This window comes from Rhinoraja longicauda, chromosome 18 (genome assembly GCF_053455715.1).
Source record: "Rhinoraja longicauda isolate Sanriku21f chromosome 18, sRhiLon1.1, whole genome shotgun sequence".
Taxonomy (NCBI): Eukaryota; Metazoa; Chordata; class Chondrichthyes; order Rajiformes; family Arhynchobatidae; genus Rhinoraja; species Rhinoraja longicauda.
This window is the reverse complement of record NC_135970.1, coordinates 13,832,410-13,850,257: the sequence shown is the minus strand read 5'-3', so window position 1 is coordinate 13,850,257 and position 17,848 is coordinate 13,832,410. Positions and strand designations below refer to the sequence as shown.

Here is a 17,848-nt window from a genome sequence, read left to right as displayed (position 1 = left end):
TTCTGAGCAACGTTGCTGTAACTTGTGCAGCCGTTAGAACTGGCCCAGCGTATAGAGTTATTTATCAGAAAAGGTGGCGAGGTTTGGCTGAGACGGTAAAACTCCAATTGGCTCTTTAAATCTAGTCCATGAACTAATATGTACTTGCAAGAGGCCAACGGAGTCTGTACATGACTAGATTTTAACTGATTTATTTATATGTTGTATGTTCACCTTGGTGGACGGTTTGAACGTTGTAGTCAGGTCCGTAATGTCCATTGAATGAGTTTGGAAGGGTTTAATTGATGTGCCGTTGTCCTAGATAAAGTGTGAGCTGGACGTTCTCTTCTTTGCTCTCCCTATCTGACCCAATCATGGTCGCAAAGATTTACCTTGCTAAATATTATTTTTTATGAGTAATATTTGTAAATGGCTACCCTTTTAAATGCTTTGAACTTTTGTGAGACTACATAAGCTTGAGGAGCAGAGTTAGGCCATTTGGCCCATCAAGTCGACTCCACCACTCAATCATAGCTGATCCATCTTTCCCTCTCAACCCAATTCTCCTGCCTTCTCCCCATAAGGTCATAAGGAATAGGAATAGAATGAGGCCATTTAGCCCATCAAGTCTACTCTGCCATACAACCATGGCTGATCTATCTCTTCCTCCTAACCCCATTCTCCTGCCTTCTCCCCATAACCCCTGACACCTGTACTGATCAAGAATCTGTCCCCATATGCCCTGACACCTGTACTAACCAAGAATCTGTCCCCATATGCCCTGACACCTGTACTAATCAAGAATCTGTCAATCTCCACCTTCAAATTTTCCATTGACTTGACCAACGCAGCCGGCCAACCAGAGGCAGCCTGAAAAAATAAATCTTGATATTCTCTTTGGATTTTGTCAATTTCGTTAGAATAGTAAAATGATACAAGAGTGGCCCTCCAAAAGATGTTTTTACTTTGAAAGTTATTGAATCTGCTGTCTCCACCTTCTCAAGTCTCCACCAGTTGGAAGGTTGTTCTTGTGAGAATCCTTGATCTTGGTTGTTTGGTAGTCTTGATCAGTTCAGTGGGGGTTCGATCAGACGGGGACGCTAAAACATTATAAATATATTTTATGACCGTCTAATTGGGACGTGTGGGGGGGGGGGGGGGGGGGGAGGGGGTGAGAGTCTGTTCTTGTATAATTAATTCATTGCAATGGGAATAATGTTGCGACAAAATACACTTGCAAGCTAACGATCTTCCAAGGTATTAATATGCTCTGTGCAACAGCTCGTGAAATTGGTCATTTTTTCGCACTGCGTCTCATCAATTTGGTGACATAGTTTGGTGTCATCATACTGATTGATGTTGATACAAAAGTCAAAGTATGATTGATAATTCATTCTCATATAAGTGTGTGGTGCCCAAAATAAGTCCCATCCATCTTGAGGAAGTTGGTTCCAAAAACTGAAGGGAGAGGGATTGCTACCCACTCAGAAAGAAAGCAAACTGAGATGGAGGGGGCAGAGGGGGGAGGCGATCAAATTATAAGAGTAAAGCAAATTATAAGAGGAGAACATGTAGAGCAAAGTAGAGTAGAGCAAAGTAGAGTAGAGCATATAGAGTAGAGCAGTAGAGTAGAGCAGTAGAGCTCTAAAATAGAGTAGAGCAAATTATAAGAGGAGAACTCCTCAAATTATAAGAGGAGAACATGTTTCCTAAAATATTACCATAAATATCAGATACTCACTGATTAAACACTATGTGGCCATTGGGATAAAGACCACAGGAGGAGATCACAGCAACTTGCCACCACATGGATAAACATAAAATGCTGGAGTAACTCAGCGGGTCAGCCAGCATCTCTGGAAAAAGAATGGGTGATGTTTCAGATCAGAACACTTCTTCAGATAAGGGTTTAGATTCAGATATAAAGTTGGTACATGAGGTTGGTATACTAAGTGCCTCATGGAAATCTATCTGTGAGAGAGGCCCAACACAACACTGAACCAGAAGGGTACAAAAAAGGTCAAATATGCTGGAAATAATCAGCAGGCCAGGCAGCATCAGTGAGGAGAGAGACATGTTTCAAAATGATACAAGAGTGGCTCTCTGAAAATGATCTTACATTGAAAGTTATTGAATCTGCATCCTCAGACCTTTAAGACAGTCTTGATTCAATAGACAATAGACAATAGACAATAGGTGCAGGAGTAGGCCATTCAGCCCTTCGAGCCAGCACCGCCATTCAATGCGATCATGGCTGATCACTCAATCAGTACCCCGTTCCTGCCTTCTCCCCATACCCCCTCACTCCGCTATCCTCAAGAGCTCTATCCAGCTCTCTCTTGAAAGCATCCAACGAACTGGCCTCCACTGCCTTCTGAGGCAGAGAATTCCACACCTTCACCACCCTCTGACTGAAAAAGTTCTTCCTCATCTCCGTTCTAAATGGCCTACCCCTTATTCTCAAACTGTGGCCCCTTGTTCTGGACTCCCCTAACATTGGGAACATGTTATCTGCCTCTAATGTGTCCAATCCCCTAATTATCTTATATGTTTCAATAAGATCCCCCCTCATCCTTCTAAATTCCAGTGTATACAAGCCCAATCGCTCCAGCCTTTCAACATACGACAGTCCCGCCATTCCGGGAATTAACCTAGTGAACCTACGCTGCACGCCCTCCATAGCAAGAATATCCTTCCTCAAATTTGGAGACCAAAACTGCACACAGTACTCCAGGTGCGGTCTCACCAGGGCCCGGTACAACTGTAGAAGGACCTCTTTGCTCCTATACTCAACTCCTCTTGTTACGAAGGCCAACATTCCATTGGCTTTCTTCACTGCCTGCTGTACCTGCATGCTTCCTTTCATTGACTGATGCACTAGGACACCCAGATCTCGTTGAACTCCCCCTCCTCCTAACTTGACACCATTCAGATAATAATCTGCCTTTCTATTCTTACTTCCAAAGTGAATAACCTCACACTTATCTACATTAAACTGCATCTGCCATGTATCCGCCCACTCACACAACCTGTCCAAGTCACCCTGCAGCCTTATTGCATCTTCCTCACAATTCACACTACCCCCCAACTTAGTATCATCTGCAAATTTGCTAATGGTACTTTTAATCCCTTCGTCTAAGTCATTAATGTATATCGTAAATAGCTGGGGTCCCAGCACCGAACCTTGCGGTACCCCACTGGTCACTGCCTGCCATTCCGAAAGGGACCCATTTATCCCCACTCTTTGCTTTCTGTCTGTCAACCAATTTTCTATCCATGTCAGTACCCTACCCCCAATACCATGTGCCCTAATTTTGCCCACTAATCTCCTATGTGGGACCTTGTCGAAGGCTTTCTGAAAGTCGAGGTACACCACATCCACTGACTCTCCCTTGTCAATTTTCCTAGTTACATCCTCAAAAAATTCCAAGACTTCACTAGCTGTAACAAGGTAGTTAAAGAGAGGTAATGTTAAAATTACTTTCCCCCTACCCCCCCCCCCCCAACCCCCCCCCAAAAATGATGCGAAGTGCTGGAGTCGCTCAGCAGATCAGGCAGCATTTCTGGAGAAGATGTCTTTTTATCGTAAACCTGCATCTGCAGTTCCTTGTTGCTTGCTTTCCCCCCAACTCGAGGGCAAGAACACCAGTTGCAAGGTCCCCGCTGTTCCCTATTTGAGATCCTAATCTGTCGTTAACCCCAGTTGTCCTGTACCAAGCAGTTCCAGCATCAAGTGTCATGCCATGGAGGTGTGAATCTGCCTGATATTACTTGGCACTTGGTGATGGGTCAATGATGTTAATCAGATTAAAATTCTTGAACTTTTTTCCATGTCAAGCATGATGAGAGCTATATCAAATTGACTCTCAGGGCTTCATGCTGACATAGCGGTCGAGTTGCAGTGCAGCGGTAGAGTTACTGCCTTGCAGTGCTTACAGCGCTGGAGACCCGGGTTCGATCCAGACTACGGGTGCTGTCTGCACCGAGTTTGTATGTTCTCCCCGTGACCACGTGGGTTTTCTCCGAGATCTTTCGTTCTCTCCCACACTCCAAAGACGTACAGGTTTGTAGGTTAATTAGCTTGGTAGAAATGTAAATTGACCCTTGTGTGTGTAGGATAGCGTTAATCTGCAGGGATCGCTGGTCGAAGGGCCTGTTTCCATGCTGTATCTAAACTCAACTAAACGATGTTTGAATTGGACATCAATCCATTGCTGGAGGATTTGGAGCAATTGATTAAATTAAGTGACAGCACCGATGAAAATTTGAATACGAAAATATTAAATATGAAAAGGGTGTCTGGCAGCCTCTGTAAAGAATTGAACCGCATTACCTACTTTCCTGTTTGCACAGAGGTCGATTCCCCTGAGTCAAGAGCAGATTTACCTCTTTGATAAAGTTGAAAGCAGTGCCTTCCGACAAGTCGTCCGAGAGTAGTGCTTTGGGAATCCCTGAGGTTTGTCAGTCTACTTAGAGTGCTCTCTTCAGGCTGGTGCGTTCAGGAACACTGGAAAGGAAACAGGATCTTGTAAAAGGAGGCCCTTTTATGTGTCTTGTGTTTCAGAGTGACATTGTTTAATATATATCATTTATGGAGGCAATGGTACAATGACTGTGCCTTGTTTGTTTGCTCATTTTTTCCGTAAATAATAGGAGTGCTTTCATGACTTGAAATGATAGCAGCCAATGGTGGTAAACACTCAGAGATAGACACAAAGTGCTGGAGTAACTCAGCGTGACAGGCAGCATCTGGAGAAAAGGAATGGGTGACGTTTCGGGTCGAGACCCTTCTTCAGACTCTCAAGCACTTAACTGGACAGTCAACAGCTGTAAAGAGAAAAAAAACCCTCAGAGATAACATTTTAGCCCAACAATCTTTTCATCGATTAATTGATTGGAGAAATACAGCATGGAAACTGGTCCTTTGTCCATCGACTCCATTGATCACCCACTCACACTGGATCTATGTTTTCGCACTTTTGCATCCACTACCGATACACTAAAACAATTTACAGAGGCCATTTAACTTACAAACCCACACATCTGTGGAAGTGGGAGGAAACGGGAGCTTCCAGAGGAAACCCACGTAGTGGTAGGGAGAACATGCAAACTCCACGCAGGCAGCATCTGAGGTCACGATCGAACGCAGGTTTCTGACGCTGTGAGGCAGTAGCCTTGTCAACTGCATCATTATGCAGCCCCCTACCCCATCAACCCTGAACGATGGTCAAGGTAATAACCAGGGCAAGTACAAGGGGGAACATTTCTGATAAATGGAGTGATGAACAAATGACACACCTGATGTTGCTGTGTAATGGAAGGTGATAACGAACACACCATGGAACTAAAATGTTAACACGGAAATGGTATGAATGGTTGCAGCTGAATAACCGAAGAGTAGAGAACTGAAGAAATAAATCTAAAGTCTATGGCCAAGGAATGTGGAGGCAGGAAAGATGTCCCACGGTGGTTGGAACCACATATTGGACATCTACAGATCAAGTTCCTCTGCTACTAGAGCAAGCCTTTCTCACTTTTATTAATAGCACCTGTTGTCCAGGGGGGAAATGGGAGAGATTAAACCTGCTGGTTAATCAACACCTACCACGCGTAAGTATAAGGTGGAAAATATTAGGATTAGCACAAAACCTCTGTAAATACACAGTTAGACAGGCTGTGCCTGTGGCGAAAGAAACAAAGTTAAAGTTTCTAACCAATGACAAAAGAACTGATCTGATGAAAGGTCACCTAACAGATATGACTGATCTTGTGTGTGAGTTTCTGCATTCATTTTCTGCAATAAATTGCTAGCATATAGAACCATAGAAAAGAAACTGAAAAATAGGTGCAAGAGGAGGCCATTCGACCCTTCGAGCCAACACCACCATTCAATATGATCATGGCTGATCATCTAAAATCAGTACACCGTTCCTGCTTCCCCCCCCCCCCCCCCCATCCCTTGATTCCTTTAGCCCTAAGAGCCAAATCTAACTCTTGAAAACATCCAGTGAATTGGACTCCATTGTCGTCTATGGCAGAGAATTCCACAGATGCACAACTCTTCAGGTGAATTTTTCTTTCTTCACCTCAGTCCTAAATGGCCTACCCCTTATTCTTAAACTGTGACCCCTGGTTCTGGACTTCCCCAAAATCAGGAACATTTTTCCTGCATCTAGCCTGTCAAATCCCTTAAGAATTTTATATGTTTCTATATGATCCCCTCTCCTTCTAAATTCCAGTGAATACAAGCCTAGTCGACCCACTCATTCATCATATGTCAGTCCCGCCATCCCGGGAATTAACCTATTAACCTCAATAGCAATAATGTCCTTCCTCAAATTAGGAGACCAAAATTGCACACAATGCTTCAGGTGCGGTCTCCCCAGGGCCCTGTACAACTGCAGTAGGACCTCCTTGCTTCTTAACTCAAATCCTCTCGCAATGAAGGCCAACATGTCATTAACTTTCTTCACTGCCTGCTGTATCTGCATGCTTACTTTCAGTGACCGAGATAGAAGCACAACAAGGTCTCGTTGCACTTCCCCTTTTCCTAATCTGACACCATTCAGATAAACAGCCTGAAGAAGGGTCTCGACCTGAAACGTCACCATTCCTTCTCTCCAGAGATGCTGCCTGACCCGCTGAGTTACTCCAGCATTTTGTGTCTATCTACCATTCGGATAATAATCTGCCTTCCTGTTCTTGCCACCAAAGTGGATAACCTCACATTTATCCACATTATACTGCATCTGCCCTCTCACCCAACCTATCCTCATCGTGGCCCACACTGCCACCCAGCTTTGTGTTATCTGCAAACTTGGAGATGTCACATTTAATTCCCCTGTCGAAATCATTAATATATATTGTAAATAACTGGGGTCCCAGCACCGAGCCTTGCGGCACCCCACTAGTCACTGCCTGCCATTCTGAAAAGGACCCGTTGATTCCTACTCTTTGCTTCCTGCTGCCAACCTGTTCTCTCTCCATGTCAATACCCAACCCCCAATAACATGCGCTCTAATTTTGCACACTAATCTCTTGTGTGGGACCTTGTCAAAGGCTTTTTGAAAGTCCAGATGCACCACATCCACTGGCTCTCCCTTATCCATTCTACTTGTTACATCCTCAAAAAATTCCAGAAGGTTAGTCAAGCATGATTTCCCCTTCACAAACTCCGTACAGACAGCACCCATAGTCGGGATCAAACCCGGGCCTCCAGCGCAATAAGGCAGCAACTCTACCGCTGTGCCAACATGCCGCCTGAAAGTCTTGAGGAATCTTGGCAACTACTGAGCATTCAGCAGCACAATCAATAATAAGGGTGTGCTCGTGGGATGTTCATGTATTTTCTGGCATCTGCAAAGCGTGCGTCTAATGGGCTTATAGTCATATCCGCAGGATATTCCAAACTGATTTATGACTAATAAATCACTTTTGAAGCTGAAGTTACTGTTATTTTATCACTTTGAAGTGATGTATTGCATGTCAGGTGTATCATGCTCGATTTATTTTTCGGGTGCGTTTTCACGAAACGGTTTGCTGCTAAGTATATTTTCTTTGGGGAAAGCCAAGATAACATATTGTATTGTTAACACGTTGAACCTTTATTCCTTCTTTCATCTAATTCCCAACAGGTCTATAAATGATTTTGTAGAAAGGAACTGCAGGCGGAGTACCTCGGATACCAAAGAGAGACACACAGTGCTGGAGTAACTCAGCAGCAGTATCTCTGGAGAAAAAGGATGGGAGAAAAAGGAGAGAGGATCTCTTGTCTCCAGAGATGCTGCCTGTGACCCATTGAGTTACTCCAAACAATTTGCGTCTATCCAGGTCTATAAATGATTTCATTCCTGATTATCCAATATAGTTTATTTTCTCTTTACAATTATTCGTGCTCAAAGTCCAAGGAATCTATACTGTGGTCTGTCCCTCCTGCTTTATACCTGCTGCCTTTTGGTAGCACTATTTATAGACCCAAGGGCCATCTTCCATGTGCAACATTGATGATTTTAGATCCTCTAAGGTACGTCCTCAGAAGTTTTGTGGTGTCAGATTGTGTACCTGATGTGCAACGAAGGAAAGATTTGCAAATTGCTCTCATTCATTTGGAAGAATAAACTCTATAGATCTGTTCTATCAGGTGTTTGCAGAATCAGACAGTAACTGTCCTTATTATTCTTGAGCCTTGAAATATCATAACATATCCTTCACACTTATTTCCATCGTTGTCTCTGTCTCGCCTGTCGCCCAGTCACTTATGAAACCTCACAAATGACTTTGTCATGCTTGGACTCCTATTTTGTGTCTCTCCCTCCTGTTATCCTCTATTCATTTATGAAGGACACTGACAAGATCTCGACAGGATTAGACAAAAGTTAACATGAATTCAGAAAGGAAAATCATATGACAAACATGCTGGGCATTATGAAGGTGGTAAGTGATAGAACAGGTAAGGGACAATCATGGATATGATGTGTATGGGATTTAGGAAGGACTTTGAAATTCCACACAAATGTTTGGTGTGCAATATTAAAACACAAAATAGGGCTTTAAATACTGGCATGGATTGAAAATTGGTTAACAGATAGGAAATGGAGTAAGAATCCAGTAGTTGGCACGTTGGTGCGGCGGTACAAAGTTTGTACGTTCTCCTTGTGCGTGGGTTTTCTCCGGGTGCTCCGGGTTTCCTCCCACACTCCAAACACGTACAGGTTTGTAGGTTAAATGGCTTCGGTAAAGAATGTAACTTGTCATATCATATCATCATATCATATATATACAGCCGGAAACAGGCCTTTTCGGCCCACCAAGTCCGTGCCGCCCAGCGATCCCCGTACATTAACACTATCCTACACCCACTAGGGACAATTTTTTTTTTACATTTACCCAGCCAATTAACCTACATACCTGTACGTCTTTGGAGTGTGGGAGGAAACCGAAGATCTCGGAGAAAACCCACGCAGGTCACGGGGAGAACGTACAAACTCCTTACAGTGCAGCACCCGTAGTCAGGATCGAACCTGAGTCTCCGGCGCTGCATTCGCTGTAAAGCAGCAACTCTACCGCTACGCTACCGTGCCGCCCATGTGTAGGATAGTGCTGGTTTATGGGTATCGATGGGCCAAAGGGCCTGTTTCCGCGCTGTAACTCCAAACTAAAACAGAGGCTCTCTCAAAGTGCTGTATGAGTGGGTCGTGTTGAGCTGTAATATCTCATTAAAATGCATATGAGGCACAGGATTGGTAAGCAGTTTCCTGTTTGTTAAAGCAATTTTTAATCCGTGCCAGTTTTAAAATCCTAATCTTGTGTGTTAATTTCCACACCAAACGATTATGTGGAAATTAATCTAAAAGCCCTTCTTAAAATCCCATAAACACCATATCCATGAATGTCCCTTACCTATTCTATCAGGTACACACTTAATAATGTCTAGCATGTTTGTCAAATATGATTTGCACAGAGCATTAGTTTATTGCAATTAGTAATATTGCACAGGAACATTAGTTTGAACTTTGTCTCCAGATTGCAACATGGACTCTGAATCCCCTTGCTCAAAGACATAGATGTTGTTACTCTCTTTCCCCTCCCCCTTCTCAGTTCTCCCACTGTCTTCCTGTCTCCTACTACATCCTATCTTTGTCCCGCCCCCTCCCCTGACATCGGTCTGAAGAAGGGTCTCGACCCGAAACGTCACCCATTCCTTCTCTCCCCTGAGATGCTGCCTGACCCGCTGAGTTACTCCAGCATTTTGTCTCTACCTTCGATTTAAACCAGCATCTGCAGTTATTTTCCTGCATGATGTTGTCAACTGAGTCATTACTGATTTAGACCAGCAATCAAGAAACATTGTACAGCATTTGAGACGTCCCCGTGCTCTATTCAAGACTTAATCTTCACCCAACAATAGATTCCCCGATCATTTACATCACAGTTTTTGGGTCTTGGCATTGCTCCAATTGATAGACATCTTTCAATGGCTCTGACACACTCCGAGCTTGTAAAACTTGCTATAAAAATTGCTATAACAATTTCTATACATAGAATCAAAAAAGCAATGAGAAAAAAGCAAGGGGCTTGTTTTTAGTTTAAGAGATGCAACATGGAAATGGGACTTTCGGTGGGTGAAGTTGAAGAAATATTTGATGTAAACAGAAATTGAGAGAAATAATGATTGGGTTAAGAAAGAGAAAAATAATTCCGACAGGAAAAGGTAGTGGTAAAGAGGATATCAACTTGACTCATCCAGCAAGGTATTGTTGTTCATAATTCAAGCTTTTGTATATGATTGTGAGCAGCTAAAGGATGTTTTCTCTGTTTATAATAACATGCACATTAAATGGGATAAAACTCTGGGGTGGGCCATCCAGTTTCTGCCAAATCCACCTGCTAATTTTCTGGAAAATGTATTTACACTCTTAAAACCAGTATTTTTCTGAGTTCACTTTGAGCTGCGCAGGGCTGTCCCTGCTGTCAGCGGGATTTGAGAGGTTGAACATTATTTGAGAAGTTAAACATTAGGAGCGAAGAAGACTGCAAAAAGTGGTGAACACTGGCCAGTCCATCACGGGTTCTGTCCTCTCCACCATGGAAGGGATTTACAGGAGTCGCTGCCTCAAAAAGGCAGCCAGCATCATCAGAGACCCACACCACCCTGGCCACACACTCGGTTCACTCCTGCCATTGGGAAGAAGGTATAGGAACCTGAAAACTTTAACGTCTAGGTTCAGGAGCAGCCTCTTCCCAACAGCCATCAGTCTATTAAATACTACAGCCAAATAAGCTCTGTGCTACATAGATTTGGGGGCATTAGTTTTGTCTTTTTGCTCTAATATTGTTTGTTTATTACTATGTTTGTATGTTTGTGTGTGTGTGTGTGTGTGTGTGCATATATTTACTGAATATTCTGTTGTGCTGCTACAAGTAAGAATTTGATTGTTCTGTCTGAGATGTATGACAATAAAAAAATGCTCTATTAGCATGTTAAAGAGATGGGTCCCAACCCAAAACGTTGCCTATCCATGTTCTCCTGAGATGAGGCCTGACGGCAGCAGCCAGATTTTAAATAGGTGAAGAGAACATTTTCAGTCAACAAATGGCTCGAGATCCATCTGTTTTGTGTTGCATTTGCCTCGCCACTGTGGATTGAACTGGTGAACTGAAGAAGCCATTAAATTCCATGTGAATGAGATTGAAATTCTATTTCAAGGCTGCTCATATTGTTCCCCATCACTTGTGCTGATGTTTGCTACCCACCGTACACGGTTTCCATGCTTGGAATTGACACCAGATATTAAAATTGACCATTGCCCAGGAACAGATTATTCTGTCTCAATATCATGTGATTCACACCCCATGCCAGGCTTGAAGCCCAATTAATAAACTCAATACAAATACATTTGCGACAGGTGCAGAACCAGAATGGTGGGAAACTGTTCTCTCACTTGCCCAAACCCTTCGGGTTAGTTTACACAAAGATTTTGCAGTGAAGGCAGAGATGTAAATATATCATTTAATTGCCTCGTGATGTGTTTTCTAATTCCCAAATCAGTCAGATTGGGGGATTGCCCCATTTGTCAACAAAAAACTGTTTGCTACCGTTAAAAAAATAAATAAAAAAATGTTGTGAAGCAACCCGAAGGCGCATGTTCTTTGGCAAAGAGTGTGCTTGCCAAACAGCACCATGTGCATGTGTTCTACAAGGAAGTTTCTTTAGCTTTGCCAAACACAGCAGATGCTACATATCTTCTATTGTCTCTTGCACACGGCAGCTGCATGTATATAACTAGCATTCCACACAGTCTTTCTTGCAGTGGATTAGAAGCAAACATTTTTTGATTCGTGTTGAAATACTCCAGCCCATTTTTTGAAGCTAATCAAATTAGGTACATTCATGGCTGATGGTCTGCTGTTTTCTATTTAAACTCGCACCCCCCCGTTAAAAACCGTTAAAAAAGGAACGGTTAGAACAAGACCCGTGGAAGAAGAAGAATCAAGCCAGATGGAAGCCTCTGCTACAGCTCAAACCTCAGCAGCGGGTCAGGAAGAAACTGCCAAACGAACAACCCGGAATCCACAGCCTAAAAAAATTGGATTGGAAGAATTTCGCAGCGTTGTGGGTGAGGAGCTTTCAGATATGAAGTCTCAAGTGGTAAATATGACAGTTGAATTACAAGAGATGAAAGCTGAATTAGTGTCCCTTAAAGGAATGAAGGGGGAAATACTATCTACTATTAAGGAGCAGTTGGATAAATCAAAGGCTGAAATGTGTGTAATTATGACGATGAGATTCGCATCTTCAGAGATTACCCCTTTGAGGTGGTTAAGAAAAGAGCACTGTTTAATGAGACAAGATCTATTCTCAAGAAGATCCCAGCGCTCAGATTTGGTTTGTTGTATCCAGCAAAACTCCGAGTGACCTACAATCAAAATGAATCCTTTTTTACTGACTATAATAAAGCACTGGAATTTGCTCGGGAGATCGAAAGGTCGCTGAAGGCTTGATTATGATTTCACGGCTATCTTAATTGGCAGACATCTGATTGGACTTTAAAAATATTAAAATTCAAAGATTTAAGTTTAGTGTATATACTATACGTATATTAACCGTAACTAATAATTATTAATTAAAAAACATATATATTTTTATTAATCATCACTAATAAGAAGTATAAGTAATATTTGATTTATGTAAACCTTACTTTGAATACTTAATTAATACACTTTAGATAGAAAAATCGATTTATTATAGACTAATTAGTTTCGGGCCCGCCCCGTTTATCTCTCTTTTTTAAAAAAAAAACAAAAACAAATAATAACTGTGTTAAAAAACGGAGCTAGTATTAATTTTTATTTACATCTCACGGAAGTCCTTAGATTTTTTGCCACCTTAGGGTGGCTAACACTAACTGCACTAATTGTAGTTGTAGTTTTAGTTGTCTCTTCTTTTTTCCTGCACTCTTTTAACCTTTTATATATTGATTTTTTTTTTAGATTTAACTTTTATTATCATGTCATTTTTCAGAAATTATATACTTTTGGGAGATATTTCCGGGAGGCACTCTACGCTGTACAAAAGATCATCCACCCCTCATTCAAGAAAAATGTTGTAGTCCGGGTGCCAGACCATTTGCTTTATTATAGACCATTTATCGGTTAAGATGCAAGATTCTATTAGGAAAACAGGGGTTAAAGGTATTACATTTTGTAGTTGGAATGTCAAGGGTGTTAATGAACCAATTAAAAGAGGTAAAGTACTTTCACATTTAAAATCTATTGATGCAAACATAATGTTCCTTCAGGAAACTCATCTAAAAAATGTAGCACATAATAGACTGAAAGGCAAATGGATTGATAAAGTATTTCACTCATCGTTTCCCTTTAAATCAAGAGGTGTTGCTATTTTAATTCGTAAGGGTATACCATTTATAAATACTTCCTCTATAGTCGACACTGAAGGTAGATATGTTATATTAGTGGGAGAACGATATTCTACAAAATTGATATTGGTGAATGTCTACGCACCAAATTTTGATAATCCGTTATTTTAAAAAAAAATATTTAATACCATTCCAGAATTTGGACAATATAACTTGATAATTGGAGGAGATTTAAATTGTACATTAGATCCTTATTTGGATAGATCTTCAACTCAAAGGAAAACAAAATCCAAGTCGTGTGAATTATTAAACTCTTATATAAATAATGCAAATATAAAAGATGTTTGGAGGATTGATAATCCTTCAGGCCGAGAGTATTCATTTTATTCACCTGTGCATAAAACTTATTCAAGAATTGATTATTTCTTGGTGGACTCCAAACTTATTCCTTATACGTATAATTCGAAATATCATAATATTATTATATCCGATCATGCCCCTTTAACATTTAGGGTAAAACTCCAAGGAGTAACGGGGAAACAGACTAATTGGAGATTTAATCCGCAAATCTTAAATGAAAAAGCATGTTATGACTATCTTAAATCGCAATTTGAGATTTTTTTTAACGCAAATGACCTTCCCGAAACATCTGCGTCCCTGCTTTGGGAAACATTTAAAGCGTTTGTGAGAGGATGTATTATTGCTTTTCAAGCGTCTCAAAACAAGAAGAACCGAGCTGAACAGAATGACCTGGAAAGTCAGATAAGACAGTTAGACATAATAAATGCCATCGCTCCCTCTATTGAAATACATAATAAAATTGCAGTTCTCAAATATAAGTTAAATTATATCCTTTCAGCTCATATTTTAAGGCTTTTTCAATATACTAAACAAAAACATTTTGAATTTGGAGATAAACCACAGAAATTGCTAGCACGTCAACTCCGTAAATTAGAAGATGATTTTACAATTCATAAAATTAGATCAGAAAATGGAGATTTGCTTAAACTACCTAAGGATATTAATCAGAGATTTTTGCAATTTTATCAGTCATTATATTCATCAAAAATAACAGATACTTCTGCGCAGATGCAAAAGTTTTTGCAGGAATGTAATCTTCCTGGTTTGAATGTGAGTGATAGAAATTTACTGGGCGCAGAAATAACTATGAAAGACGTTGAAGAGATTATTAAATCCATGAAAAATGGGAAGACTCCTGGCCCTGATGGCTTAAATAATGAATTTTATAAAAAATTTAGTGGTTTGATCTCTCCACGTTTGCAAACTGTATATAGTCACGCCTTTAAACAACAGAGATTGCCACAAACTCTGACTGAATCAACAATAATCCTCATTCCTAAAAAAGATAAGGATTCTGAAGACCCTGGTTCGTATAGGGCGATAGCTCTTTTAAATACTGATCAGAAGATATTAGCGAAAATTTTAGCTCAGAGATTAAGTCTAGTTATAGACAAATTGATACACCCCGATCAATCAGGCTTTATAGCTAAACGATATTCATTTTTCAACTTGAGACGCTTGTTTAATATAATTTATTCAAATAGACTATTAAATGAAGATTTAGCAATCATCTCGCTAGATGCTGAAAAAGCATTTGATCAAGTAGAATGGCCCTATCTTTTCTCAGTGATGGAAAAATTTCAACTAGGTGAAAATTTTTGTGCATGGGTGAAACTTTTATATACTTCCCCAACAGCTAGAATATTAACTAATCAAATGCTGTCATCTAAATTTCATTTAGCTAGGGGTTGTAGACAAGGATGTCCACTATCACCACTTTTATTTGCCCTTATTATAGAACCACTTGCTGAGAGTATTAGATCAAATTCAGATATTCATGGCTACAACACTAAACATACAACCAATAAAATTTCTTTATATGCGGATGATGTATTAATATATATTACAAAGCCAGAAATTAGCATTCCGAATTTATTAAATCTCATAACTCAATTTGGTTCATTTTCAGGTTATAGAATTAACTGGTATAAAAGTGAAATTATGCCAATAATGGAGCATAATCCGGCCATACTTCAACAATTTCCTTTTAAAATTGCCTATGAAAAGTTTAAATATCTTGGAATTTACGTGACTAGGAAATATACTTCTTTATTTAAATCAAATTTTCCTCCTTTACTTGCTAAATTACACAGAAATATCCAATTTTGGAAAACACTTCCTATATCATTAGTTGGTCGTAGTAATGCTATAAAGATGATCTTTCTTCCACAGCTACTATATTTATTTCAAGCAATTCCGATCTATCTTCCAAAAAAGTTTTTTTTAAAAATTGATTCAATTGTCACTAATTTTATTTGGGACTACAAGACTCATAGAATAAATAAAAGACACTTATGTAAGTCTAAAATTAATGGAGGAATTGCTTTACCTAACTTTTTATTTTATTATTGGGCGGTTAATATTAAAAATATAACCTGCTGGTTGGATGATTCTGATCAACAACCGGATTGGTTAAAGATGAAGAAATTGGTGCGATCCTCTTAGCTCCAATAAATTTAAATAAAAAAACATATGGAGGTAATCCCATTATACATAGTGTTATCCGTACCTGGAAACAATTAAAGCTTACGTTAAAATTGAGTAAATTATCTGTTTTCCTTCCTATTGCGAATAATCCTTCTTTTAAACCGTCTGTCTTAGATAGAGGCTTTGCTCAATGGAAAAGTTATGGAATCAAAAGGGTGGGAGATCTTTATCATAAGGGAACTTTTCTTTCGTTTCAGGAGTTACAGCAGAAGTACGGATTACATGTTAATAATTATTTTAGATATTTACAACTTAGAGATTATGTAAAATCACACATGCAAGAATATAAGTGTAGAGGTCCAGAAACACTTGATGTATGCCTGAATCGATATTATAATTCAAATAAATTAATATCCTTTATTTACAATACTCTCCTTGACACTGACATTCCGTCATCAGAATCTTATAGACGAGCATGGGAGGACGAATTGAATCAATTTATAATGCAAGATATATGGGATGAAAGCTTACAACATATACATCAATGTTCATTGAATACTAGACATTCCTTAATACAATTTAAAATAATACATAGATTACATTATTCGAAGACGAAATTAAATAGGATTTTTCCTAGTATCTCTCCTATTTGTGATAAATGTCAATTTCAAGAAGCTAATTTAACTCATATTTTCGTAACTTGTATAAAAATGCAAAACTTCTGGTTGGAGATTTTTAAAATAGTTTCTAAAGTTATTAATAAAAAATTAGATATGGGCCCAAAATTAATTATATTAGGATTATCAGAACATACTACAAATTTTACAGTAAGTCAGGTACATTTTCTTGATTACAGTCTAATAACTGCGAAAAAATTAATACTTAAATTTTGGAAAAAACCAATAACCCCCACAATTAAAATGTGGACTACGGAAATGACAGAGACCCTGCATTTGGAAAAAATAAGGTTTGCCTTAATCGACAAACCTGAGTTATTTTTAAAAATATGGTCTCCATTTATTGAATTTTTAGAAAAGTAAATGGGTTTGGCACAGGACTAAAATAAAAAAATTTAAATTAAAAGTTGAAACTTGAGTTAGGGGTTGGATGTACAACTGTGGTTATTGTCTCCCGGATCTACTCCCTTTAATTTTTATTGTTAGATCCTTTTTTTTTTTTTTATTAACCCTCTTATTCTCTCTCCCCAAGTTTATAGTTTTTTATTTTTATTTTTACTTTCTCTCTTCAAAAATTTAAAAATTGAAGCTATGTAAGAACTTTGTAACAAATGTGTTTTTTCTTATTTCTATTTGTACATATGCTTTTCAAAAAAAATAAAAAATAAAATAAAATAAAATAAACTCAAATCCTTGAACTAATTCAATGATCAGGAAAAGATTTGTGGAAGTGTTTGCGCGTAATGTTTTGAGTAACTCTTAATTCAGTAGGCTGATACCTAATCCTGTACAGTAGCATGGTTATCACTGGATAAGTAATTTAGAGATCCAAATTAATGATCTGAAATAATGACTTCAAATCCCACATAGCTGGTGGGGAACTTAAATATAGTTAAAATAGTCTGGATCTAAAAATTACTAGTGTCCAGAATTTTAGTTTAGTTTGGAGATAGTGTGGAAACAGGCCTTTTGGCCCACTGAGTCCACGCTGAGCCATACACTAGTTCTATCCCACACACAAGGAGCAATTTGCAGAAGCCAATTCACCTACAAGCCTAGAGTTTGAGAGTTTGAGCATATCTTTGAGATGTGGGAGGAAATCGGAGAACCCAAAGAAATCCCATGCGGTCACAGAGACCAACGTACAAACTCCGTACAGTCAGCATCTGTAGTCAGGATCGAACCTCTGGCATTGTAAGGCAGTAGCTCTACCGCTGCGCCAATGTGCCACCCTGATAACTATAGAACTGTAAAAAAAATGGTGTCCTTTAAGAAAACAAAAATACCATTCTTAACTAATGGTCTAGA

The 17,848-nt window shown here is 39.5% G+C and overlaps 1 protein-coding gene across 1 annotated transcript in view; it reads left to right on the top strand.

Moving 5' to 3' along the window:
* The window catches only part of kcnq1.1 (potassium voltage-gated channel, KQT-like subfamily, member 1.1), a 702,428-nt gene that overhangs the window by 660 nt on the left and 683,920 nt on the right, over nucleotides 1-17,848 (top strand). The window lies entirely within an intron of this gene.